General features: G+C 52.2%; 1 pseudogene; it reads left to right on the top strand.

The window, feature by feature from the left end:
• The first annotated feature begins 359 nt into the window (after positions 1-359).
• LOC123116984 (senescence-specific cysteine protease SAG39-like) lies at positions 360-2,089 on the top strand (annotated as a pseudogene).
• The last annotated feature ends 3,954 nt before the right edge of the window (positions 2,090-6,043 follow it).

The following is a 6,043-nucleotide window of genomic DNA, read 5'->3' as shown; positions in this document are numbered from 1 at the left end:
GTGTATTTCTTCATTTATTTCAGTTCATATATAAATCCATATTGAAGTGTCTAAAACATCTTATAAGTATTTGTTAACGGAGGGGGTATTTCGTAATCATCACTTACACATAGGGTCAAAACTCACATTCAAAATACGTCATACGTACAACTTACAATTTGTAAAGGAAGGCAGTAGCGTGCATGCATATACTTGCATAGAGCGTGAGAGGACGTGTATGGAGTGAGTGACGTCGTGAGTGTGGTGTTAGTGTGGTCGTGTACATTTTCTTAATATGCACTTGAAAATGAGAGTAACCATTCCTAATTTTCCTTCTATATAAACCCATGCCATCCCTGCAGCATTTGGGCAAGCAAGAAGCTTAAGCAACACGTAGCCTTACCACACACCCTGAGCTCTAGTAGCACATTCCCACAGGCCACAGCTAGCCATGTCTCTGCCCACGTTCATCTTCGCACTCCTCGTCGTGAGCTGCGCCGTCGCCGCTCCCCGTGCGCTCGCGGTACGGGAGCTCGCCGGCAACGACGCCATCGCCGTCGAAGCTGCCATGGTGTCGAGGCACGAGAAGTGGATGGCGGAGCACGGGCGCACGTACGCGGACGAGGAGGAGAAGGCGCGGCGGCTGGAGGTATTCCTCGCCAACGCCAAGTTCATCGACTCGTTTAACGCCCTCACCGTCAGCAGCGGGGAGCATGGACTGGAGGGCCATGGGCGCCGTCACCGGCGTCAAGGACCAAGGCTCTTGCGGTACGTACAATCAACACGACAACACTGGCACGCACGCTACTGCAGATGCATACAAATTAAGCTGCAGAACATTGCAAGCACCGGAACATTTACCACCTGGATCAAGCTTTTTTAGACTTCTAAAAATGTTAAAAAAGAACTTGCAAGTGGCAACACGCGCGTAGGAAAAGTAAAAAATTGACGTGAGATTGTACCGGGATGACCAGAGTCTACAAACAAGTCATGCGTGCACTTTTCGGTCAACCCAGACAGCAAGAGGAGTCAGCGTTCACTTTACTTCAATGATTGGAGTATCATTCTTAATTTTCCATTTTGGACATGTCCTAAGCTTAATTGCCTCTGTTTCATCATTTAATCAAATAACTTGGGTGACATGCATATGCAGGCTGCTGCTGGGCGTTCTCGGCGGTGGCGGCGGTGGAAGGGCTGACCAAGATCCGCACGGGGCGGCTTATGTCACTGTCGGAGCAGCAGCTGGTGGACTGCGACGTGAACGGCGACGACGAGGGCTGCGCCGGCGGCCTCATGGACAACGCCTTCGAGTACATGGTCCGCCGCGGCGGCCTCACCACGGAGTCGTCCTACCCGTACCGCGGCACGGACGGGTCGTGCCGCCGCTCGGCCTCGGCCGCGTCCATCCGGGGGTACGAGGACGTGCCGGCCAACAACGAGGCCGCGCTGATGGCGGCCGTGGCGCACCAGCCCGTGTCCGTGGCCATCAACGGCGGCGACAGCGTGTTCCGGTTCTACGACAGCGGCGTGCTGGGCGGGTCCGGCTGCGGCACGGAGCTCAACCACGCCATCACGGCGGTCGGGTACGGCACGGCGGGCGACGGCACCAAGTACTGGATCATGAAGAACTCGTGGGGCGGGTCGTGGGGCGAGGGCGGCTACGTCAGGATCCGCCGCGGCGTGCGCGGCGAGGGCGTCTGCGGCCTCGCCCAGCTCGCGTCCTACCCTGTCTAGCTCGCTAGCTTGCCGTATGGTTAGTGTCTGGTTCGCTACGCTATAAGCACCCGTACGTTCCTGTCACACCCATGGCTTATCCGATCGACTACACTAGCTACTCGTAGATAAATAATCTGAAGTTAATTAAGATTGTGTGTGTACATATAGATGTGTACTGTAGATGGTAAATAGGTACTGTAACGACCCAATCAAAGTATGTGCGGGGTTGCTTGTATTGTTGTACGTAGCTGCGTGTGCATGTATCATGAAACCATGATGAATTTGTACAGACTGGCTTGTAAGTTGTAACTGCAGAAGATGTATTGGTGAGCTGCGTATTTCACCGCAAAAAAATATATAGAAGATGTATTAGGTTGCGTATTTCGCCATTATATATACACTGTTCCATACTTCCATTGCTGGTTTGCCATACTAGCTACGTCGACAGTGATGGTGTTCATGCTGACAGTGTGGAGTAGATCCAAAAACGACTTTATCAGCTCGCAGCAGCCTAGAGCCACTGGAGCATGTTTCGCCATTTCCGTCATGGTATTTTGTGTGCACGACATCCACACGTTGGGCGGACAAACGACGTTGCTTTCTGCCATTAAGGAAGCCATCCTGCTCTGTTTCGTGACGGCTGCGAACTGGCTGGATTGGCACTGCAACAGGATCAGAAGAGCAGGGTGGGGAAGAGCCGGAGGAGGATGACTGGACGAGTCCGTTGAGATAGGCCCCCTTGAGATGGAAATGGAACCCGTACCGTACGTAACGTATTCTGGCCGGTGGGCATATGAATGGCCCAGCTTTGGCTTTGTAGGTGTCCGCAGGTTGAGCTTGAGAATCGACATACTTGGCTTGGCCCGGCTAGCAAACGACAGCATCTCTCCTTGGTATACGAGGCTTTTTTGATTCGCAAGATTTCAAATGGTTGGCAAACCGCAAGAAAAACATACTCCCTCCATTCCAAAAAAAGTGTCTTGAGCATAGTATAAATTTATACTAGAGCTAGTATAAAGTTAAGACACTTATTTTGAGACGAAGGGAGTAGTAATTATAGCAAGACTACTGGTGGCTAACCTTATTTATATCTCTGCTAACATAACTACCACATGTTCTCTCCGAGAATTCAGGCTACGCTTCGTTCCCTTGTGCGTTGTTGTGGTTGTTTCTTCAGACTTTGTGTTATCCTCAACTTTTTCGCAATATTTCATGACCGGATAACTGAGCTCACTGAGGAGGTGTCCGTGTCAGTGTCTAAGAACCTGACATTAGGTTGTTAGTTACAACCCTTTGAGAGTTCGGTCAGGGCCTGAACGCGTCGTGCTTTCAAAGTCATCGGTCGTGGGGAATGATAGAAAGGGATAACAGAGCACACCGGAGCTACCCAGGTTCAGGCCACCATGTAGGTGTGATACCTTACTCCTGTTGTAGAATGATATTGCTGTGTGGAGAGTAATAATGTGTGTTCTTTGTTGTGAATGTGAGTCGACCCGTTCCCAGGTAGTAGCCGTCCCCTATTTATACTGAATCCTGTCTTCTCCTTCTTCCAGCGGGAGCTGCCACGTGTCCGGCTTCAGTTACGATGGGAGAATGGGTGTTGTCTGTTAAAATAGGTCTAGCGTGTCACGTACACGTATTCTGTACCTATGTAATTCTATGTGCTAATCATTATATATAGAGAGACGTGGAGAGGCCATGCCCCATGGAAAACCCTAAACCCTATTCTCAAACTTGGTATTAGAACCAACCCTACCCTAGCCACCGCCCCCTCCTCCCTCCGCCGCCGCCGCCGCAATGCTTTTTCGCAGCCGCCGCGAAGTCCACCTCTCCGGCCGCGACGTCCACCACCTCCTCCTTGCTCACCCTCACTGTCTCCACCCACGGCGTCGGCTCCCGTCCCCGTCCTTCCGCCCATCGCGGTCTTTCTGGACCGCAACAATTTCATGCTATGGAGGGCTCTCGCCCTCCCCAACTTCGCCGAAGTTCGCCTCCACGGTTTCCTCGATGGTTCGGCCAGGGCGCCGACACCGACCATGACGACAGGCACCGGTGACGCTGCTCACACCGTGTCCAATCCCGAGTACGAGAAGTGGTGGACTCTTGATCAGAAAGTCCTCGGGCATCTCCTTGGTTCGATGAACGTCGAGATCTCCGCGCAGCTGATTGGCTGCAGGTCGGCTGCCGCAGCTTGGGCGGCCGTGCACACCATGTCCGCCACCGAGAACAGCACCGGCGTGCGTAATCTCTGGCGCCAGATCCAGACGCTGAGGAAAGGAGACAAACCCGCCAACGAGTACATGCAGAAGGTGAAGGCCCTCGCCGACTCGATGGCCGCTGCCGGCTCTCCTCTTCGCGATGATGAGATCATCGACTACATGCTGACCGGGCTCGGCTCGGTGCTTAACCCTATTGCTGCTTCGATGAGCTTCGTGGGCGTGCCTATCACGTTTCCTGCGTTTTACTCGAGTGTCCTTCACTACGAGGCCCTACAGCAGCAGCAATCGGAGCTTGAGGATTGGCAGTCCTCCACCAACTCCACGTCCCGGCCGGTCTACACCATCAACTCCGGTCATGCGCATGACTCGGGCCGCCCAAGTGGCGGCTGTCCTTCTGGCGCCTCCCTCCCGCCCGGATCGGGTGGCCACGGCCCCGGCCAGGGAGGTGCCCCTGGCCCCAACAGCGGCAATAGCGGCGGCAATGGCTGTGATGGAGGCGGCAACGGGGGCGGTCGCAATCGACGATGGCGTCCCCGCTGCCAGATTTGCAAAAACTGGGGGCACGAGGCAGGCGATTGTTGCAGCCACTATGATACTGACAACCACGCCGCCAACTCCGCCTCCACCTCGTCCTCCGCTCATGACCCGCCGCACTGGATCCTGGACACCGGTGTGACAGACCACCTAACGAGTGATCTTGACCGTCTAGACTTCCATGAGCGCTCTGGCGGGAAGGATCAAGTGCAAGTGGCAAATGGTGCAGGTTTGTCTATTTCGCATATTGGTCATTCAACTATACCCGGTTCATCTCTTCGTTTATGAAATATTCTTCGTCTTCCACATATTCATCAACATCTCCTTTCTGTTTACCGACTTGTCCTTGACAATGATGTTTTTGTGGAATTTCATCATTTCTTTTTCCTTGTTAAGGATACAACCACGAAAAAATTCTTCTTCACGGTAGAAATCATGGTGGACTCTACCCCATCCTGTTTAGTCCCGCGTCGTCCTCCTACACCCGCCAAGCGTCTCTCAGCGTCAAGACCACTCCGTCCCAGTGGCATCAGCGTCTCGGTCATCCCTCCAATAATATTGTTCAAAACATTGTTAAGAGTAATGATCTAGTGTGTTCTTCTGAACGTCAGACTTCAGTGTGTGATGCTTGTCAGCGTGCTAAGAGTCGAAAATTGCCATATAATTTATCTCATCATGTTTCCACTATGCCTCTTGAGTTAATTCATTCTGATGTATGGGGGCCTGCTATTGCCTCTTCTGGAGGTTATAAGTATTATGTGAGCTTTGTCGATGATTATTCTCGCTTCTGTTGGATATATCTCCTTAAGCACAAGTCTGACGTTGAGCAAGTGTTTTATACTTTTCAGGCTCATGTTGAGCGTCTTCTCCACACTAAAATCATAGCCGCTCGGTCGGACTGGGGTGGCGAGTACCACAAATTGCATCGCTATTTTCAACGCACTGGGATCTCCCATCACGTGTCTTGCCCGCACACCTTGCAGCAAAACAGAGTTGCCGAACGCAAACATCGTCATCTTGTAGAAATAGGTCTTGCCTTGCTGGCTCATTCTTCTCTCCCATTACGTTTTAGGGATGAAGCATTCCTCGCTGCGTGCTACCTCATTAACCGCATGCCTACACATGTCCTTCAACAAGATACACCCATGTATTGTCTCCTTAAGGTGCAACCCAATTACAACTTCCTGCGCACTTTTTGGTGTGCTTGCTGGCTTAGTTTGCGCAAATATGATGCACACAAACTTGCTTTTCGTTCCACCATGTGTGTGTTCCTCGGCTATAGTCCGATGCATAAGGGATACACGTGTCTCGATCGTTCCACGAGACGTATATACATCTCTCGTGATGTTGTTTTCGACGAGTCTATTTTTCCCTATGCCACCCCTGGGGTCACCATAGATGTCTCCTACTTGGCTGATGTTCTCTCTTTTCCTTTCGATGAACCGACTACGGATGACCATATGTGCAAATATGACCTGTCCTATTTGACTACTGACTCGCCTATTCCAGGCCATGCTACTTCTGTGCAGGACACCGTGGCTGACGTGCCTCCATCCCCGGCACCCGACGTGCATGGCGCATGCACGCCTTCCGCC

This window comes from Triticum aestivum, chromosome 5B (assembly GCF_018294505.1).
Source record: "Triticum aestivum cultivar Chinese Spring chromosome 5B, IWGSC CS RefSeq v2.1, whole genome shotgun sequence".
Lineage (NCBI taxonomy): Eukaryota > Viridiplantae > Streptophyta > Magnoliopsida > Poales > Poaceae > Triticum > Triticum aestivum.
The sequence above is the reverse complement of the archived record's forward strand: the minus strand, read 5'-3'. Positions and strand labels throughout refer to the sequence as shown.